The sequence below is a fragment of the Lytechinus pictus genome, chromosome 15, assembly GCF_037042905.1.
Source record: "Lytechinus pictus isolate F3 Inbred chromosome 15, Lp3.0, whole genome shotgun sequence".
Taxonomy (NCBI): domain Eukaryota; kingdom Metazoa; phylum Echinodermata; class Echinoidea; order Temnopleuroida; family Toxopneustidae; genus Lytechinus; species Lytechinus pictus.
Genome location: NC_087259.1, coordinates 26,550,647 through 26,574,317, shown reverse-complemented (window position 1 = coordinate 26,574,317; position 23,671 = coordinate 26,550,647). Strand labels below are relative to the sequence as shown.

Below are 23,671 nucleotides of genomic sequence, written 5' to 3'. Positions count from 1 at the left end.
TGTTATACTATTCTTTTTCTTTTTCATTTCAACTTGTGTTTTCGCCCTTCTTTACTCTTCTGTACCGTTGTGTCAAATTGAGCGTTTATTAACGTAGTCCTACATACTGAATGGCACGAGATGTATGTTTTTAGATATTTTATTTTTACGTATTGGAAATTATCACTGCTATTTCGATTTTCATTTTTTTCTGCTGCAAAACATTTTTTATACGTTTTTATTTGTCTTTCGCTTTGATCACGATTACTAATCGAGATATTACAAGGCATTGTATTGATTACGGTGTGCGTAGTTCTTCATGGGATTTATCATTTTATTGCTGCGTATGTTAACTACATTATCTCTTCAATTACTAGATTCAAAACGAAATTGTAATCGATCTAATTTCGATATTATTTTTCTATTCACTGATGTAGAATTTAACTGCTTTGTTTCAATTCTTGATCATATTTTTACGTATGCATGCTATGTTGGGGAGGAAGTGTAAGGTTAAATACAGAATCATTGCAAATCTTATCATGGTCAAAGATTAGAGTGGTGAGATAGTGGCTAAGTGTTGTAAGAGGTATAATTGTTATTTTTTTATTTTTTTATTATTATTATGATCATCATAATTCTTTTATTGTTATTATTATCATTTATTATCATCATCATTATTATTATCATCATCACTATTCTTTTGTTATTATGATTCATATATTACAAATTAAGAACGACTTTCACCATTACCGAGCAAAGATGTTTTAGAATGCTTTTCGAGTGTCATGTAACTCTTTCATTATCATATTTCGTGTATCTTGGTTTCTTGTACCAGTAAGCAGCTTTATTTATATTGCAGCTGTACATATATGGATGGTTTAATTAAGGCCCTTTTTTCTCGGAAAAGGATTTGCATTGTAATATTGCATGTCACAAGTATATAGTTAAATGGTGTTATTAATCGGCTTACATATACCTCATATAACTGCAAAAAAAAAGAACACACACTGGCTGCATTTTGGATGTGTGTATGAGTACTTGGAAGGTTTGCATGAGGTATGAAAAATCTTACAAAATTTGTAATTATTAATGCAATGTTTATATTTCTTTCATTGTAATCATCATAACACTGTCTTTCTATATGGGTGATTGACTGATTGACATTATACATTGTCCATGAAAGATTTTTCTTTAATTTAATGATTTATTAATGATTTACGTAAAGACGGGGGAGATGTTTCATTTATTTTTAAGCATATAATGCACATGGGATATTAAACTCTTTGTCAGCTTGAATGAAATGACTAGTGAGGTGTCAATTCAAAAATAAAATGTTGCTCACTTAAAGTCATGCTTTATCACAAATATGCAAATGATAATTGTAGGGTTATTTCATTTTTCAACTAGAAGCGCATGTCTCTTGGTCAGAATAGACAGCTTTTAATACATTTGCGATATAACTTTTGCGACGCGTTTAGGCACTCTTAAGGGAGAACTGTGGCAAGCACAAAATTGGAATAATTCTTCTGCGCAAGCGCAAGACGGGAACATCTGTTCTGCGCAAGCGCATGACTCGAATGGAATAACTGTCCCGCGCAATTGCAAGAAAGATGGGGAATAATTGTTGTGCGCAAGCGCAGGATGATATTTTTTGCCAAATGACGACGTCACAGGAAGCCAGTTCACGGTTAGCTCATGATCAACTTTTCTCAAATGACCTTTGTGATTTTTCATTAGGATAAGCACTATCATTTTCAAATGTAGATGTTGCGTAGCTTTACCGGTAGAGTATTCAAATTCTAAGAACAAAAGGCATTTTATAGACCAGGTGACTAGAATAGTACATCAGGGATAAAGTTTGGAAATCTGTTTTATTGTCTGCCTTTGGCACATTTGACTATTGTTTAGGCTACTGTCAAATACCAGTGATTATGAAGGCTCTATCTATTACTCTTCAGCTTGGATGTGATAAATATTTTGAAAGGAATACATGAATAATCATCAAATCACAAATGCCTATGTCAGTGAATTTGAAAGCCACCTTCATGGTTGTCTCCAATTACCTTTTTCTGCTCGTGCGCAGTTTACAACCGTCAACAGGTTTAAAAGCCGTCTATTCTGACCAATGTGGTGACCTGTTAAATACCTCACACAGTTAGAATCTCAGTCAATACACAACCTTTTTTTGTATTGACTGAAATTAAAATAATGTTGGGTCAGCCATGTCGGTGGTTTTGAAGTTACAATTCATTATTTTTTGCTCTCTTCAACTATGAAGAATTGTGTAACACCGTGACCATGCATGTTTTTACACAACACAATCATTTCATGCATTTGGAGACAGCTGATGAGAGCACTATTGATTCGTTTGGCCCGACATAGTATAGTGTATCAATAATTTTCTATCTTATGTGCAAAACATTCACTAGATGTATATTTTCTGAATTGAAGATAATTTTTTTAAAGTAATCCTTGCACTGTCAGTCAAGTTGTCGATTTTTAAAATCCTTATAAAATCTGAGGGTGAAGAAAATCTTATTTTGTTTCAAATTTGGTACGATTATTCATATTAGATACATTATACATTCGATTTCAAACTTTGACATGTTTCCCTCTTACTGACTATGTACGATACAAATTGTTAACCCAAAACTTGAAAATTTATTTTTTGCAAATTTCATTTTTTTATTAATCTGAAAGCTTACTTCATTAATAGCCTATTTACCATTACCGATGAAATATAATTGAATTTTGGTATGAATCGTCTAACATACTATAGAATTGAATTATTTTGTTGAGAATATAAATCGTGGAGTTTTAGATGCTACATGTAATGAATTTTAAAATTAATTTAAAACTATCTGATGAAAATGAAATGAGTCAAAATTTAGTTGCTGCGTTCTTTAATTGTGCAGACATGAAAAGTGTGTAAACACGATTATTACGTTGTCTCAAGAAGTTTCCTTTTTCTTCAAACATTTTCGAGCAAGTATGATGGTGTTGCAAAAATGTCAGGAACGAATATAATCGTTTTTAAATAAAATATTGTAAAATACGATTTGTGTTATCGTAAAAGGCCTCTGGGCAGTGTTTTTTTTAATGTTCACTACTTTTAGCTGCACTAAATAAGATTTTAATATAAATTTAACCTAATTTTATAACGATATTGATGACCTTTTTGTATGATTTATATCTATTTAGATTTAGCATTGACTTGCAATACAACTTTGAATGAAAGTTCTAGAGTTCATTTATCACAAGTGTTGCAGCTGACCGGTGTTCGAATGAAGAAGAAAATAGTTAATGTGGACGTGTATGTATCTGTGATGTAGATATAAAACAAAGCTGAATAAAGTCCTTTCTCTTATTCTCTTCAATGCCCTTGTGAAATTAGTTTATTTTCTTTTTCACTGTATGTGACATGTGTGAAGAGAGAATCGGTGTAACTCAGGGGGTAGAGACTACGTACCCCTCCCTCCAACAGGATTTCGGTGACCTTTTATTTTCCTTTTGTTTATTTTGTTTTGTTTGTTTTTGTTTATTTTATGTTGTTTTTTTTGTTGCTTAATTTGTGACGGAAAACAAGGGAATGTGCTTCTGGGAAGGACTGCTACCTTTGACCTTCATTATGTTTGGCCTGTCCTGACGAGGTTTAAGAGGTACGTCACTTGGAGAGGGAGGGAGGAGATATGGTTCCATGACATTATTTTGATCCGGCGACGATCCCTTTTTCAACCCTAACCATCTTCGACGAAATTAAGCCGGGAGCAATTGTCGCAGGAGCAAATGTCGTGTCATCGGAGAGGTACATAGAAATGTTCGACATTAAAGAAAACAAGGGGAAAGAGGGCACGTGAGAGGGGTGGGAGTGTGCGTGAGAGGGTAAGAGGGCGTGTGAGAGGGGTGGGAGTGTGCGTGAGAGGGTAAGAGGGCGTGTGAGAGGGGGTAGGAGTGTGCGTGAGAGGGGTCAGAGGGTGAGAGGTAGACTGCCGATTCGTCTACAGTACTGCCAACTCGTCACGTGGTCTACCTTCATTTAATCTAATGCCATTCCGTCCATCAACATTTCGTCTAGCAACCATTTGGTCCAATAATCACTTCGTCTAATCACCAGTTCGTCTATGACCATTTCGTCTTATGACCAGTCGGTCTAACACCGGCTATTTTCTTTTCATTTATTTCGCCCAATTAACACTTATCCAATTAGACCAAATGGGTTTTGGACTTAATGGCTATTGGACCAACTGGTTATTAGACGAAATGGTGAGGGGACGAAATGGCAATGAGACCATGTGGATAGTGGATGAATCGATGATTGACCAATTAATGATAGTTGACAAGTTGGTAATTAGACGAACCAGCTGGAAATAAACCGCGTAAGAAAGAGTAAGAGGGCCCGTGAGAGGGGGTAATACTAATAGGGCGTGGGAGAGGGGGTAAGAGGGCGTGTGAGAGGGGGTAAGAGGGCGCGTGAGAGAGGGTATAGGGTGTGTGGGAGGGGGTAAGAGGGCGTGTGAGAGAGGGTATAGGGTGTGTGGGAGGGGGTAAGAGGGCGTATGAGAGGGGATAAGAGGGCGTGTGAGAGAGAGGATATAGGGCAGGGGTTCTCAAACTACGGCCCGCGGGCCGGATCCGGCCCGCGGAGATTCTCAATCCGGCCCGCGAGACTCTGCTGGTTTTTTTTTGTCATAATATGAAACATAGCTCAATATGATTACATTGTGTATCCATGTAGATCTAACCGTAATAAAAGTAATGGCAGTCAAATAAATTTCACTTTTAAACAAGGTTTAGTGGAGTCTTTTCTGTCTGTTCGATCTACATGTTTACAGGTGCGAAAGTGCATTTTCCACAATGAACATTTTTAAAGAACTAACTAGTCATACCGAAGCAACTTGTCTTTTGACCAGTGAACATTTGCACCAGTGCCTTCATCTGGTAATTACACATTTTGTGCCAAGGGGCCAAGGTTCAGGCAACTTGTTGCTGACAGACAGTGTCACTTTCACCCATATTGAAAGTGACTAGGAGACTGACATCCTTGTTAGAGTCTACAACAGACATGCTCTATTATTCATTCTACTTTGATACTTCAAGACATTATCTGTCTCCCCAATACCAGGTATTTATAGGTACAATTTAGATTCCTTTTAACAAAGTAATACAATTTTGTTATCATTAATAATGACTCTCGCTGTATTTCGATTTTTTTGGCCTGCGTTCCATATGAAACTATCATAAATTTGTTTGGATCAAATGCTCCCAAAATAAGGGCCAGATTGTACAAAAGAGTATCTAGGACCCCGACGGCTTGGGTCTTTGCGCTTCACGCACATTTTTTTTTTAAGTATCCACTTCACCTTGGCCCTTTCAGGTTTACTTGGAGTCTCATCTGGCCCTTTAAAGAAAAAGTTTGAGAACTCCTGATATAGGGTGTGTGAGAGGGGGTAAGAGGGCGTGGGAGAGGGCGTATGAGAGGGGGTAAGAGGGCGCGTGAGAGAGGGTATAGGGTGTGTGGGAGGGGGTATAGGGCGTGTGCGAGGGGGTAATACGGCACGTGAAAGGGGGTAAGAGGGCGCGTTAGAGGGGGTAAGAGGGCGTGTGGGAGAGGTAAGAGGGCGCATGAGAGGGTTTATTTCCAATTCGTCTAATGCCAATTCGTCCAATTGCCAACTTGTCTACTATACCATTTGGTATCTCATTAGTTCGTCTACTCACCACAGGTCTTCTTTCATTTAGTCTAATACCACTCCGTCTGATAACCAGTTGGTCCAATAGCCATTTAGTCCATATACCATTTGATCTAATTAAACTAAAGTGTTAATTGTGCAAACTGAATGAAAAGAAAATGGGTATTAGACCAACTGGTTGTTAGACGAAGTGGTAATAGACGAAATGGTGATTAGACGAAGTGAGGATTTGACCAAATGGTTGCTAGACGAAATGTTGATGGAAGGAATGGCATGACACGAAATGAAGGTAGACCGTGTGGTGAGTGGACGAGTTGGTAGTGGACGAATTTGCAATTTAATCGTGAGAGGGGGTAAGAGGGCGTGTGAGATGGGGTAAGAGGGCGCGTGAGATGGGGTAAGAGGGCGCGTGAGAGGGGGTAGGGAGCTGGAGGAGGGGAGGGGATAGCAGGAGTATGAAATATTCACGGTAAGCAAATATGGGGTATTAAACCGGCACCAGTTCGTGTCACTAAAAACACACACACTGAGGTGTTGAAATTATACTCCTTAATTTGAATATGATACAGGAGTGTTATAAGTAACAACCAACGGTGTTGTAATAACACCAATGGGTTAAATCGCTGATGTGGTTTACGGTACACCATGTGAAGTGTTGTAGAAACAGTGGATAGGAGAAGAGAAGAAATAGATAGGCGAGAAAGTGGAGATTTGAGAGTAGAGTATTCTTTCTTGAAAGTAGTCCTGAAAAGGACTGTAAACCAGGAAAGATTGATGAGTTGAGAACAGCTTGAGTAGTAGAGCTAGTGAGGAGATGCTGGCTTGAGTCGGCGAGTAGAGATGATGACTCCTGAAGACGGACAGTCAACCTGCCCGAAACGTCGAGTCTCTCTACTACTCATCATCTCTACTCGCCGACTCAAGCCAGCATCTCCTCACTAGCTCTACTACTCAAGCTGTTCTCAACTCATCAATCTTTCCTGGTTTACAGTCCTTTTCAGGACTACTTTCAAGAAAGAATACTCTACTCTCAAATCTCCACTTTCTCGCCTATCTATTTCTTCTCTTCTCCTATCCACTGTTTCTACAACACTTCACATGGTGTACCGTAAACCACATCAGCGATTGTACATACCACCATGCAAACCTTCAAACAACATCTGACCAATGGGTTAATTCAACTCCGGAGTAAATAAAATGACTGATATGTTCTTCTAATTTAGACCTATATACACCGGCATAGTACACTATAGTAGAAAACTACTCTATAATGATTACAGGGAGGTACTCTACAGAATGCAAAGATCCCTACAATTGGAGTGGAATGAAGATGTTTATAGCTGGATGAAATGTTCTTGAAATTTAATCATTTAGGAAAATGATCTTCCAAATTATCAGTATTGTTCTAAATGTCTACGCTGATGTCCTGATGACATTTTGATAAGTGGCAATTAGGTGTTTGAACCACATGAAATCCTCTTGACTTCATAGAGTATCTGAAAAACAATTTATAGATTAAATATAAAGTGAAATTCCACCTCAACAAAAATAATATGTTTAAAGGAGAAAATCAAGAGAAGCTTTTCACTGAAATCGGTTGTAAAATAAGAAAATTATAATATTCAATAATTTCACCTCCCTTTTTACAAAGAGATAATTATACACAGGTGCACAACAAAGTGGTATGCAAATTACGGAGAGCCTATGACGTAACTCAGCCTGTAGTTTTTCTTTTTTATTTATTTATTTTACTTAATCACAACAATATTTATTCAGTAATAACGAGTCTCGTCATCAGGGTAGAATAGAGTTATGAGGGGGAAAAAATATAAATAATGCAGTGGAGGTGTATGTAACTGCAGTTCGTGTGGAGTCAAGCGAAACTTTAAAATGTCATAACTTTCTTATTTCACATCCGATTTCGATGAAATTAATTTATTCATTCATTCGTCCATCCATTCATTCTTTCTTTCTTTCATTTATTGATTCATTCTTTCTTTCTTTCATCTATTCATCCATTCATTCTTCTTTTTCATTCACTCACTCATTCATTCATTCATAAACGTACATTATGTTCCATTTTCACAAACAAAAATCATTCACGACATATCTTTTTTTCAACATCAGTTGGTTATATAGGCATATAGCCCATATCCCTATATGTCAGTGGCGTAATGAGCGAAAAAATGAGGGGGCACAACATATGACATTTTTTCCTAAAAGGCCAAAGCGAGCATGCAATTTTTTATTTTTTTAACCTTTTGAACATGAAAATCTCATTTTTGTTATAGATTTGTATATTCAGAAAATACCATCTTGGATTTCTCTTTTTCATTCCATTATATTTCTTTCCTCTTTCTTTTTATTCATTTTTTGTTGATAATGGAACATGACCCCCCCCCAAAAAAAAAAAAAAAAAAAAAATCCCTCTATATCTCTACGTCAGTGATATACATTTTTTTTTTATGGATTACTTAAAGGGATACTCCAGGCTGAAGATATTTATATCTCAATAAATAGACTAAAATTCACAAAGCAAAATGCTGAAAATTTGATCACAATCGGATAACAAATAACGAATTTATTGAATTTCAAAGATTTGCATTATTCCGTTGAAAAATAACTAGGCATGGCTTCATGAATATTCATTAGGTGCGCTGATGATGTCATTATCCCACTTGTTCTTTTGTATTTGATTATATGAAATTAGGTTTATTCTAAATTTTTCCAACAAGAACTAAAACAATTGGATTGACAACTGATTAAGTGCATTAGTTATTTATTGCTGCAACTTATTTCATCATAAAGGAGACACATCATTTACACATGTATGAAAAAAATGAAACAATAATATGCTTTCACGTATTTAAGAAAATGGAAAGTGGGGATGTGACATCATCAGCCCTCCTAATGAATATTCATGAAGACATGCCTAGAACTGTTTCACCGGAATAATGCAAATCTTTAAAATTCAATAACTTCGTTATTTTGTTATCCGATTTTGATGAAATTTTCAGCATCTGTGAATTTCACTCTATTTATTTAGATATAAATATCTTTAACCCGGAGTATCCCTTTAAAATGATTTTCACACCAATGAACAAAATCGACGGGAGACCGGTCTTTCGATTCGTTTCATCAGAATCCTTTAACTGCAAAATTTCAATAAAATAATATCAGTTAAAAAAGAAGCACTTATTTGAACTTTTTTATCTTTTATCGTAGACATAAACATATACACATACTTGAAATTCTGGTCAAACCTTGTACCCGATCTTGTTGATCAGGCCATACGAGTTTATGTCTACGAGTTTATGTCTACGAGTTTGAAAAGTTTGCGTGGCCAAGACTACCAGGTAATCTGTTGAGGTGATTTGACCATCCAGACATTTTCAATCATTGTTACGTAATAGCGTCTGGGTCGCAGAGCGAATGAGCCGTACAAAACACGATGCGATTCATGCTCTCCTGAAAAAAAAAGACTCATGGACCACTGAATGTAAAAATATGTTCCTCGTTTCGTAGAGTAGCGGCGAAGATGGTAGCAGAGGTCCCAATAAAGCCGACGAGGAGTTACAAAAGAGTTTTGAACCCAAGTTGTTCGACAGGCTTCCGGATGTCAATTGATGATTATACCATGCTGACACAAAGTTAGTAGTAAAACTTGAGTCAATCTATAGTGCTATTTTGATTGGATGTGTGTTTGTGTGCTTTTTCTGACCCCTTTTCAGAGTTCGTTCAGGAACTGAAATGGTCTACTGATGTTAAAACCCCGCACTTACATTGACGAGTGGATACCATGCGCGACCAAAAAAACACGTAAAAAGGATGTCTTTTTCAAGATAGGCCACGTTACGTACGTAACGTGATAAGGGTGTCAAAAACACAAAAATAATGAAAAAAGGGTATTTATTTCGCTAGGAAAATTACGTGTTTAGGGTCAAATTTGCGGGGATGATAAAACAAAATTAAAATGTTTTATAAAGGATGTCCTTTTTTCCCCAACACTACGTGTTTAGAGTCCGATTTGCACGAGGTGTGAAAGGTGGGGTCGTACTAAACCAAATGATGTGTATTAAAAGGTAAAACCAACGACCGAAGGACCCGTGACAAAATATTCATGTACTTGTTTAGGGGTTCATTTCAGGGAATACTTGCCAAGAGTATCGTTTTGTTTCCAATACTTGTTAAGGGTAGGGTTTCACACGCCAATACGTGTTAAGGGGTGCATTTTCAGAATATGGAAAATACGTGTTTAGGGTGCTTTTCGAGACCCCATGGTCGCGCATGGTATCCACTCGTCAATGGAAGTGCCCCCCCCCCCCCCGGGGTTAAAACATGAACTTTCCATGCATGGTTCTACCCATATTCCATGTTTAGATACTGGGTCCATTTGTATTGATGATAGTTTAGATAATGATCATAATTATAATAACAATAATGATAACAATAATAACAGTAATAATAATAATAATAACAACAACAACAATAATAATAATAATAACATCTAAATTTGTTGAGATTGGTTGCACTGACTTCGGGACTTGACTTGCACTGACTTGCAATGAAATAAAACATGTTATTTGCAAAAATGAATATTCTCTAATTATATATAATTTTAAGAATTTTTGTTATGATCATGGTTATAGGGCCTATGTGGTATAGACCTGCATGTATTATAATAAGTTTATCGACCACAGTACCAAAGAACATAGGCTATTGTTTTTCTGAGATACCCAATGAACATAATTATAGGCTGCACTTTTGAAGTCACTTCGCCTTTCTTCACTTGTTAGGCTTCATTTTTGTGTGTATTGTATTGAAGAAGGGTAGCCTATGTACCGGGATTGTTCGAAACGGGAGACAAAAGTCTATATTAGGCTGGCTTTCTTTCGATTATTTCTCATGTCCAGCACATTACTTCGCCTTACTGGCCCTACCGTTATATTTGAATTAAGGTTTTACATTCTAGCATGTTTGGCCTATGTTGCGAAAAAGTGTGACTTTTTAGTTATTTTCGGAGTATGATTACCACTCGTCTTATCTTGTGACAGTACACGGCTTACCTGGTATTTTTCGTTCATCCCTCTGGCTTATAGATTGTCCATGTATGTTTCAGGTAAAGCAATTATTCATTGTATGATTCTCATTTTCCATAGCAAAAGATTCGACTGTAATATATATGCATCACCGTCTCCGTATTATATATATATATATATACACCAATGGACCAATTGGCCCATGATATACCTATATGTTACAATAGGCCGGGAAAAGTTCGGGAAGAATTTGACTTCTGTGGACGACAGATAAGAAGGATTGAGATTCTAAAAATATTGAACGACAGCGAGCGAAAAAAATAGTGCAGCTTTGGTCTATCGCAACCGCAAAAACATTTTAGTATTTGCTCCATTAATGCAAATTCTTGATATTAATGCCCTAAAGCTATAGTACACATAAATAAACTTGAACCCCTCTTTGTCATATTCACACTAGGCCTATATAGTTGATTATCCATTTGAACATTGACCTACTAGTATGATTTGAACTTGAAGGAGATTCTAATGTTGTGAAGAACACCCCTCCGACCGCCCCTCCCACCCCCACAAAAAAAGGAAGTCTTTCATGGGAGTTTCATGAGGACTTTGGTTCTAACGAGATATATCGGCAACGTGCATTGCGCCGCGATGTTTCAGGAAGTTCTCCTTATATTGCGCAACTTCTTACCATTTTCCCCATCTCTTTTTAAGGGATAGGGAAATGTAATTTTCTAAAAGGAATTGACAGTGATTATATTCTATAAATGTATTTTTATTGTTCCATAAGGCATTAAAAATCAAATTCATGTAATTTATCATGTTTATAATTATAAGGGAAGTAGGAGGTTAGACCTCACTTCCCTGTTATATTACACGATGATGGGGCGGGAGGGCTGCTCGGATATGACGTCACAATTTAAAAACTTTTAACATTCATAACTCTTATTCTTTTAATGGATTTTCATCAAACTTTCACCAATATTTTGTCCAATTTCTATGCTTTTATTTCAACCAAATAATTGTCAAGGACGGAAATTAATCTTTTCTCACTGCAAAACGTAATGAAGCTTATGAAAGAAATTTTCTGGGTTTTGAAATAAATTATTATTGCATATATGTGGACTGATAGCTGGAGGGCCCCATAGCTCGGATTAAAAAAAAACAATTCCACAAAGTTACTCAATTTGAAATATGTATATATATGTATGATAATCACTGCATACGCGATACAATTTGATACTTATTGTTCAAAGAAAATACACTGAATTTCAAATTTCATTTCATGGTGAACCTTTATTGAAATTCACAAATGAAATGTATACAAGTGACTTACGTTTTGTGGCATATAATGATAGTTACGTTAAAGAAAAAGGAAGGAATGAAAAAGTTTCAAAATGAATTATATCAGCCTAATCAAGTCATCTTTGATCAAATAGTACCATTTTGTGAACTCGTTCGTTTTAACAAGTAAAACTTACAATATGCATTGCAAATATAATAATGTTTATTTGGCATAAATATATATTAAACATGCAAGACTGCACTGGCGGATCCGGGGGCACATCCGGTTCGTACCCCCCCCCCCCTTGAGAGCCATAATATAGATTTTTAATGTAAATATGCCGTTCTTACACAAGTGTGCCCCCTTTTGAAAAAAGTCATAGAATATGTTTTTAATGAGAATAATTATGTCCTTCATACACAAGTGAGGACTTTTTTTTTGCTTGTCAAATTTTTCGTGGACGAAATGACCTTCAATTTTTGATGAAAACCTTTTTTTTTGCTTGCTTTTCAAATTTCTTTTGGGAAAATGTGCCTCCTCCCTTTGGAAAATCCTGGATCCGCACCTGCAAGACTGTCAATTGGACATCGTTCTCAAGCTCTTGCAGCGAAATGACGATCCTTTTATACCAATGACAAAATGTTATGTAAAGTTGGCAATGATGTATATAATTATGAATGAAATAAAATCAATCATTTTTTTCTGCGCAAAGTTGCGTAAAAGGATCGACGACCCTGGTCGTGTAAGTACCCTTGTATAACATATCTGTCTTACCTTCCACGATCAAGAAAAAAAAATAAAGGAAAACGATGAAATGTGATCTCAAGACTAGATTTTAAGTTTTTAAAAGGCCAAAATATTTGCTATTTCGCGAATATTACTTATAATAACTTTTATAAATTCCTCACAAAGGCCTACGCCATGTTGTGCCACACTTCATCACTGTAGAACTGCAGCATAATTATGATCGAAATTCATCATGCAATTCTGATCCACATTTTTGCAATTGTGTAACAATTGGGAAAGCAAATTACATCGGTCTATTTTTATGATGAACTTGAACTTTTCGTGTGTTTTTTTTTTCTTTCTTAAAAAAATACAAAATAGAGAAAAATCAAACAAGCATAACACTGAAAATTTCATCAAAATCGGATGTAAAATAAGAAAGTTATGACATTTTAAAATTTCGCTTATTTTTCACAAAACAGTTATATGCACAACTCAGTGGCATGCAAATTTGAGAGTCGATTATGTCCATCACTCACTATTTCTTTTGTTTTTTATTGTTTGAATTAAACAATATTTCAATTTTTACAGATTTGCTATTAAGGACCAACTTGACCGAACCAGAAAACTTTAAAACAATGGAATTACCACATGTTCAGGAGGAGTAAAAATTTGTTTCACAGAACACTGAGGAGAAAATTAGAATATTTCATGAAATAAAATACAAAAGAATCAGTAAGTAGAATGACGCCATCAGTCCCCTCATTTGATGTAACATAACTGTTTTGTGAAATTAAGCGAAACTTTAAATTGTCATAACTTTTCTATTTTACATCAGATTTTTGATGAAGTTTTCAGTATTATGCTTGTTGGAATTTTCTCCTGTTATATAAATCAACTTATATGAGGGGTGGGCTTGTCCTTTAATTAAATATGTATGGGGGGTGTTCTCGCTCAAAACGCGATGTTGTGAAAAGGAATGATGGCGTTTATGTTATGAACGTACTGAATGATGGCGTATGTTATTAACGTACATGTATATACTGTTGGAACTCAATGAGGTCATAAAGTAATTAGCTGTACCATCGTTTGACCTATACATACTCCAGGGTCGCGTAACTCATGCAACAATGACAATGTGAGATACTTCGTTCTAGTTGAAAGAGCATGTAATGATTGCCCTTTAAAAAATGCTAATTCATGCAGGTTTCTTTGTCTTTTTAGTTTGTTGTCTCTGTTTTACCACAATTTTCGATGTCCATGGATTCGTAATTCATGTGCTTTCAGTGACGACCATTGTCGAAGGCCTTTCGTAAAAAAAAATGCGATTCTTATAGATGTTTTCAGTCGCATATTTACAGAGATTTTATTCTCTGTTAACATGAATTCTATACGTTAGTTAAAGGAAAATGAAACCCTTGGAACAAGTGGGCTTGTGTGGAAAAATAAAAATCAAAGAATAAGATCAAAGAAAGTTTGAGCAAAATCGGACAAATAATGAGAAAGTTATGAGCATTTAAATATTGCGATCACTAATGCTATGGAGATCCTCCCATTGGCAATGCAACAAAAATGTGTGATGTCACAGGTGAACAACTTTCCATTTGATGGACTATAAAATACCCCAAAATGTTTCCTTTTGCTCTTTCTTATGGTGATACAAACTCTTTATCCATAATATATTCTTTGAAAATCTGTATTACAAGCCCTCCTATACTAGAAATAATTCATGATCTACTGATAGATGTAATGAAAAAGGCATTTTAAGTGAAATATTTACAAAAGCAATGGGAAAGTTGTTCACATGTGACATCACACATCTTACTCGTATTGCCAATGGGAGGATCTATATTACAATAATGAACTAAATTTCAAATGCTCAAAACTTTCTTATTATTCATTCAATTTTTCTCAAACTTTTGTTGATCTATTTCTTTGATTTTTCTGTTTTCACACAAGCCATCTTGTTCCAAAGGTTTCATTTTCCTTTAAGAAGAAAATGTGATATCTAGAAATGCGCTGAAGAAAAAAGTAAAGAATAATTAATGTGTCGTTTTTACCTCAAGAAATATGATTATATTGATTACACATTCTATATTGAAAATAGCCCGCGATGATGGTAAAAAGGAAAAATATTAATGTTTCGAGGTTTTGCATAGAGAGATTTTATCCCTCAATTATATCGAAATCATATTTGATTCGAGTCAAATGTCCACATGAATAGTTGTCGTAATATTAATTAAATGAATGATGTTATATTGAATGAATGAATGAATGACTGACTGACTGACTGACTGACTGACTGACTGACTGACTGAATGAATGAATGAATGAATGAACGAATGTATGAATGAATGAATGAATGAATGAATGAATGAACGAATGAATGAATGAATGAATGAATGAATGAATGAATGAATGAATGAATGAATGAATGTATGAATGAATGAATGAATGAATGAATGAATGAATGAATGAATGAATGAATGAATGAATGAATGAATGAATGAATGAATGAATGAATGAATGAATGAATGAATGAATGAATGAATGAATGAATGAATGAGGGCAAAAGAAAAAAAGGATGGATTAATGGATAGGTGATGGACGCACACGATGATTAATAATAATATATGAATGGAAGAAGTATGGAGTGAATGTACGATGGAAGAGATGTTAACTTTAAAGTAGAAACGAAAAGAAAAACAAAACGTGACGGTTGAATAATGTCGAGGCTTATGTTTTAAGTGTGAATGATCAAAAGGAATAGGATGTATTGATTGAAGAAAATCAAAGAGTAAACGAATGAATATATTTATTAATAAAATGCTGATATGATTCCCATATTCAAGGTTATTCCTAAATTCAGCCTTATAAGTAGGCGGAATTATAAAGAATATGAATTAAGATGCTGCATAATTATCATTATTACAGTCCTTATTTCTGTTGTGTGGGATTATGGATGTGTTTAGTCTTTTTTTTTTCGATTGCACGTCACATTTTCGACTGTGTTGGGATTACTCTCCCTTGGAGTGATTATAAATAATAGATTGACGAAAACTGAGTTAGATGGCTGGGGGATGACGGAGATATGGATGGGTAAAGAGTATGCATGAATTAATGCGTTAAATCCATTCGAATCCATTCATTTTAACAATGCACTGTTCAAATTGCCTTCACCGCGTTTCAGGTCATTGCTCAACGGGAGAGTTCCCCGGCAGCAGAGCATCACCAATGTACATGTTCAACTCAGCTCCACCGCCGCCGCTGCCGCCGCCACCACCACCTCCTCCCCACGGAGCACCCGGTGCACCGGGGCTTTCAACCATGTTAGATGATCATTACCCGCCCAATGTCTCGCTCATGTCGCCGCCTGGTAATGTACACTATTCTATATAGATCCATGGTATATCCCATACTAAATTATGATTATATCGATAATTGCAATGACTATATGTGTTTGTTTGTTGTTGTTCTTCATGTTATGTTGCTAGTCTATTTGAAAAAAAATCAAAATGTGCCTTTGTCACTTGCATTTCAGCGATGGATGAGAGTCATTATGTAAACATGTACATGTAACTGTGCAGGGGGTATTTTATCATGCATTTTGATAAAGAGGAACGTCTTTACTTCAGATACGTTAATGGCTGTACATTTTTCCGTTATCTATATACGTTCCTTCTCGGATGGTAACCAAGTATTTTCCTCTGTGTAGGCTGTCATAAACGAAATAGATTTATTTGTTATTGTTATGTGTAACAATAATATTTCATATTTCTATCTTAAAGCCTGGATGGTGAATTCAACCCAAAATTCAACCATTTTTTATAGTGTGCTTTCTGCATGCATATTTGACTGTAATTGCAGGTTTCTTTAGTTCTTAGTCATGGTATATTAAATTTGTTACTGTCTCGCAGGAGTCGCAGACTTTAATATGACCGAGAGATATTATGGAAAGCAGAATAACACGGATAATGTTCTGTACGAGGTACGATAGTAAACGTATAGTCGATGGGGCGTGGGAGAAAACGTTATATAGGCTTATACGCTTTTCATTTCAAAACGGATTCTCTGGGTTAAAAATATTGAGTGAAATTTAACGGGGAAAAACAAAACCCTGATATTTCATCAAAATCTTATAATATCAAATAAACGAAGTTATTGAATGATCAAGGAGTTACCGGCGCTGTTAACTCCTTTGGATGATTTAATATTTCGTGAAAACTGTTCACGGCATCATTATAATTATGCGATAGGTTTAGACTGATGATGCCTTCCCCTTACTTTTGATTTTACATGAAATCATAATCATTTCATATTTTCATACAGGCGTGTATGATTATTATGTCTCCCTTGTAACAAAATGAGTTGCAGCAGTGATCGTACATATTAAATCAGTATGTTCAACCGTTTTTTACTATTGCATGACAAACTTTGAATAATGTAATTTCAAAAAATTAGCTTGCTAAAGGCATATTCATGAAGACGTGCACAGAACTTTTTTCGCCGAAATAACTTTAAATTTGATAAATTAATCTAATAACTTTTTATTCCTTGTCCGATTTCAACGAAATTTGTAGTGTTTTGTACTTTGCTTGACTTTACTTTATCATACTGTTCAAATCATAGTATTTTCAGTCTAATGGTCCGTCATGGAGTACCCCCTTAAACAAACCAAGAGACTTATGGTTAAGAAGTCCCATCGGATGGACTCAGGATGTTCACATGAGTGAATTCGAATCACAAGATATTCGATGAAAATTTTTATGCCACGTACACTCTTAAAAATATTGGGTAAAAATGCTCGATGAGGGTAATAATGTGTCCAACCATTTTGGGCATTTCTTTTTGGCATTTTTATTTATCCAATGTGATGACAGTTTTGCCCATTCTAAAGTAATTGCGGCTGGTTTTTTTAACCTTACTGGACATTATATGCTTCTCGCATCGTGTAAATTACTGCCCAAAATTGACTGTAGTAGGTCCATGCATGGTTGCCATGGACACAGTCATGATTACCCCCGTGCTCGTTTCACCCAATATTTTTACAGTGTATATAGTAGGGGGACGGGTTATCTTACAGAATATTATCTATTTTCGCCAACTTTATCCGCGTTCCTTACCTTCCTGCATGCTTTCTAATCGAACATCTAGGTATACAACATTTGAGGGTTTTCTCTTCAAAATTGTCATGATTGTGCCGAAGTTGACGTTTTCGATTTTGATGTCTGTGATATCTTGTTCAATAACGTTCACTTTGCCCAGCCCCTTCCTCTGTACCTATCTACCACCCCTCCCCACCTCCCCCTACCCCCCCTCTCTCTCTCACCCCCCTCTCCCCTTCTCTCTCTATTCCCCCTCTCTCCATGTTTAAAGAATATATTGAAATTATAATATCAAGTTATCAACAAGGATTTATCTTAATTTTGATCCAGCATGCATTATAAGAAAATTCGCCACCGACTGTATCTGTTGCTCTGATTCAACATGTTCAAAATATTAATTCATGTGCTTCCTTCTACGTTGCTGGCCATTTTTTTTTCAATTCGTTGATACTGTTCTCTTACAGCAATAATTCATTTTTGTGGTCTGCTTGTTAATGGCTGCATTTTCACAAGGACTAAGTGGTTCAAGGTCATGCAAGAGAATGAAACAAAAACAAATTTATGATTAAAAGGGCTCAACTAAAGACAAATCAAGAGGATAAGTAAATGAAATATAAAAAAATCAGCCATCGTAGATACATGCAGTAAAATATACTGACGCTGTTTAATGAACCTCACAATAGGTATTTTAACAGATTAAATAACCATGCTTAATTTATTGAGAATTAAGTATAAAAATCAAACATTGTTGTTTAAGATTTTATACACTCGTTTAAATTGTTAAAACTATTGTAAGTTTCATAAAGCAAAGAGCGTTGCATGAAAATTTTAAGGTTTATTCAAAATCAAACAAGCATAACACTGAAAATTTGCAAAAATCGGTTTAAAATAAGAAATTTATGACATTTGTAAGTTTCGCTTAATAGAAAAAACACAGTTACATGTACACCATGGTTAGTATGCAAATGAGGGGACGGATGACGTCATCCATTCATCATTTCTTTTGTATTTTGCTATATGAAATATCAAATAGTTTTTACTCATTTTCCTGTAATATTTTGTGGTTCAGTCAAGTTGGTCCTCATTGTCAAATCTGTAAAAATTGAAACATTGTATAATTCAAACAATAAAAAACAAGAGAAATAGTGAGTGAGGGACATCATTTTTTACTCTCTCATTATTTTGCATACCCTTGAGTTGTGCAAAAATGAGCGAAATTTTAAAGTGCCATAACTTTCTTATTTTGCCTCCGAGTTTGATGAAATATTTAGCGGATTCTAGGACATCTACCCCCTGGACATCCATCCCCCGGACATCTACCACCCGGACATCCACCCCCCGGACATCCACCCCCTTAGTACATCTACCCCCTAGGACATGTATCCCCTAGGACATCTACCCCCCGGACATCTACCCCCCGGACATCTACCCCCCGGACAATTACCCCCGGACATCTACCCCCCGGACATTTACCCCCCGGACATCTACCCCCCGGACATCTACCCCCCCCCCCGGAAATCTACCCCCGGACATCTACCCCCCCGACATCTACCCCCCGGACAATTACCCCCCGGACATTTACCCCCCCCCCCCAGACAGGCTACCCCCGGGCATCTACTCACGGATATTTTGGATACGGGGGGTAAATGTCCGGGGGGGTAGATGTTCAAGGGGTAGATGTCCGGGGGGTAGATGTCCGGGGGGTAGATGTCCGGGGGGTAGATGTCCGGGGGGTAGATGTCCGGGGGGTACTTGTCCGGGGGGTAGATGTCCGGGGGGTAGATGTCCGGGGGGTAGATGTCCGGGGGGTACTTGTCCGGGGGGTAGATGTCCGGGGGGTAAATGTCCGGGGGGTAGATGTCCTAGGGGGTACTTGTCCTAGGGGGTAGATGTCCTAAGGGGGTGGATGTCCGGGGGGTGGATGTCCGGGTGGTGGATGTCCGGGGGGTGGATGTCCAGGGGGTAGATGTCCGGATACGTATTTAGCGTTATGCTAGTTTGATTTTCCTCTGTTGATTCCGATCAAAATTTTCTTGACCTTTAAACAAACGTTTAAGCTCCTTTACTTTGTAGGAGATGGAATGAAGACGAATTCCGGTCTTGAAGCCCACGCTAATTAGTTTTATTTCGATATATAGAAGAGAGATATAGAAAAAAAAATTTATATAAGAAAATTAGTAGAAGAAAAATAGATATATAGAGTATAGAAAGGTTATATGTGAAAGAGATTAGAACTAGTTTTTGTCAAATATATTCAGTTGGCCTAGACAGATGAAATGGAAACCTTAGTGCCATTAAGAGGATAATTAAGGAGAGAGAGAGACGTTGATCAGAATCAGTGAAAACAAAACATGAAAAGGGAAATAAAAACTTGATCACTCATTCCATTAGTTATTTACGTATATACTTACCATGACAACAAATTAGAGGGACATTGGAAATCCGAATAGCCTTTCATAAAACATCTTGTCAATGATATTCCGGGAAAAATTTGCTCTCAGCCAATCAGATGCAAGAATTTCGGGAGCTTATAACAGGTATGGGTGAAATAATCACCAACAAATCGTTTCGTGACATCTTCCCTTGATTTGACGTAGGATGCGCTGTTTACTATTTGTCTGGTGGTAACACATCCGTTTGTCCAGGGTTACTCCAGTAATTACCCAAATGACAACCTACGATATTCTGCAGTGTGTGCAACTTGTGCAAGGGCGTAGCTATAAGGCGGATACGCCCATTCGCCAGCAAAAATTAATCAACAATCCACCCAAATCGCCGATAACACAAACGAGCAAAACTCCTAACTGCAAATTGGCAACGCAGCAAGGACAACCCTAAGAGGAACCACAAGTAGAGCTATCATAACCATGGTAACATGTAGGCCTATATATTTCGCTCCTGATGAATGAATGAAAAATAAACGTAAATCAATATGTATATCGTGATAAAATTATGGTAATGATATTGTTAATAGCAATAATAACAACATAATTATGATGATGATAATGATAATAATAATAATGCAATGATGATAATGATAGTAGAATGAAATTAATAAATAATCAATTAAAAAGTAAAAATAAACTTTTAAGACATAAATTAATTTGAATGAATCGAAAAAAACAATGTACAACACTAAAATTCCAATCGAAATCAGAGGGGGAAAAAGACAGTTATACTCATCCACTTTGAAATTTTCGCTTGTTTGATGAAACAGATGTTGCACAATAAAGAGTGTATATGAGAGAACAGATAATCTCAAAACAATCACAATCTTCTTTGTATTTTGATTGTTTATTAGATAATAAATCATAAATATTTATTATTGGCATAAAGAAGCTGTGAATTGATTCATCATACGTTTTGATAATGGCTATTCCATGTTACAGGTTGAGTCAAACCATGTTTCACATTGTAATGAGGCAGTAGCGTAATAAGCTAAGATGTTGAGGGGGCCAGATATGACATATGGGCACTAAATCTCTAAAAAGCTGGGAGCTAGCGAAGCGAGTGATTAAACATTTTGACCTTCAAAATACACAAATCTGATTCTGTGACAGATTTGTACATAATATTCAATGGATTGATATCATATCTCAAGCATTTTACTTTCATTTTATTTCCTCTTCTCATTTTTTCTTGGTCGTGAAGACCTTGGGGTCCATGCACCCCCCCCCCCTCCAAGCTGAACTTGCAATAAGAGGAAAAACAATATAAGTTGAATACTTTCTATTATATCATGAATAGTGGATGACATAATTATCTAATTTTCATGCCGCCTGTATAGGCTGTGCATAAGCTTTTTAGTGAAACAGTCTTGTGTAATACTGTTTGTATACACAAAGAGTATTTTTAAAAGATCATAACTTTGTCTTGTATACCTGGTTTCATATTATGGATCTTCATCAACATGATCTTTCTTTGTATAAAAATTCATTTGTTGGGGTGGACTTGGCCATGCGTCTAAGACTGTGGTCAAGGGCTTTTATTAATTTGAAATAGACTCGAGTATCATCATAATCATCTAACATCCCAATATAATAAAAGTGTATAAAATAAGCCTAGTAATTGAATGTGTTTTCATCCGTTATAATTCAATTTTGACCCTTTTTCAGCCGTATAGGGTTTGAATTTTGGCATCTAGCGCCCGCTCTTGGCAATATTTATTTGAAATAGCCCTTTGAATTCCTACTTTACATATTATGTAGTAATTTGATATATAGGACTGACAGAGATTATATCCTGAAGTTTTCAGCCCATTCCGTGCTTGCAAAGGGGTTTATAATACAATACAAGAATGCGTAGATATTTTGTATTGATCGGGCACCAGCTCGAAAAGTTTGATGTAAAATCGGTAAAATTAACAAATTGGTAGTTTATATTATCCACACCACATTCGTTTTAGGGCACATGCATTCACAATATAATCTAGTAATGAATGGAAATAGTGACATGCCCCTTTGGGGATTTACCAACATTTTAATAGGTTTTCAAGCCCCTTTCATTTTCATTTTTTCACATTGTTGCTTTTGTGACGGAGTTGGGTTCCATTTGAAATATAAGATGCCTGATTTATCTTTCAATATTTCCTAGCATATTCGTAATACTGAATTATATTTTAAAAAATGAATCAGGGGCTGCCGAACAGTGGTGCTTAGAGGGTTTGCCCCCCTTCCATTAGACTCGTGTTCAAAAACGTATTAATGACCATCTTATTTTATATGCCGCCCCCCCCCCCCCATTTCAAAACTGTTCCGCGGCCTGTGTATATAAAGTTATAATTATCATCTATACGACAATAATTTTATGCCATGGAGATTATTATAAGAAATTACATGATTTTTGTTCAATCGTCATGTCCCCCACCCTACCCATCCCCTGCCCATTTAGGGAATACTCTGTATATTGCCCCGTATTATTTATTTCATTTTATCGCAGCCTATCCTGATGACATATCATACTTAGGCCTATAGGTCCTATCCATTATTGGCATGTTCTTAATAATGTTACTAGAATTTGGAAACAAGTCTCGTGCTTTACGCCTCCTTCGTCTCCATTTTTCTGTTATTGAACTGAAAATGTAAAGCTACCATGATGGCGACTGTCACACGAAGGATATCGACTCCAGGGCCTCGTCTTTATACGAAGAGTTGCGATTGATCCGATCAATCGTAACTATGGACGGCCACCAACGTCAACATATATAATGCATGTTTGTTCAAAATATTTTTAAACATGATGTATGTTCATGCATTCATTGTTTACTTGAAAATTCACTGTGCTTCTCAGTATTTACAAAGGACATTGGGCGAATTTCCTGTAGAAAAAAATTATGACACTGATGGATTTCCATAGAGTTACGATTGATTGGATCAATCGTAACTCTCTGTAAGGTGGGGCCCAGACCGATAGGAGCTAGTACGTTCCCACTGTCACGATTTGCGCCATGATTGGACCGGTGGTCTTAATCGTGGAATAATCGTAGTGATCGTATCAGATCAGTCCTGGTAATCGTATTGATCGTAGAAATTTGTGAATGGTTCAAAACTTGTCGAGAGCAGTTACGAAAGGCCGGTGGCGGCGTTCGTATATAAGATCGCACGATGTTGGGAACGAGCTATTAACAGGGGATGGGTAATATCCGTCTTGAAATTTTATGATTTTATTTTTTCTTTCACTTTTTAACATGTTTGAATACCGTTTTCTCTCATATGTAATTATCATCGACTCTCTTCCTTTTTCTTTTTGTTCTTGCCTTTCATTCCCGTTTCCTCATCATAATATAGTCCTATATTTTGTATTTGTTTTACATCGTATTACTGTTCAATCTCGCTCACGGGAAGAATTAAT

At 36.2% G+C, this 23,671-nt stretch overlaps 1 long non-coding RNA gene across 1 annotated transcript; it reads left to right on the top strand.

The window, feature by feature from the left end:
* Positions 1-10,598: 10,598 nt before the first annotated feature.
* LOC135156888 (uncharacterized) lies at positions 10,599-20,162 on the top strand. Its single transcript, XR_010295929.1, has 3 exons — positions 10,599-10,788; positions 15,907-19,091; positions 19,781-20,162. It is a non-coding gene; the product is annotated as an uncharacterized LOC135156888 (long non-coding RNA).
* The last annotated feature ends 3,509 nt before the right edge of the window (positions 20,163-23,671 follow it).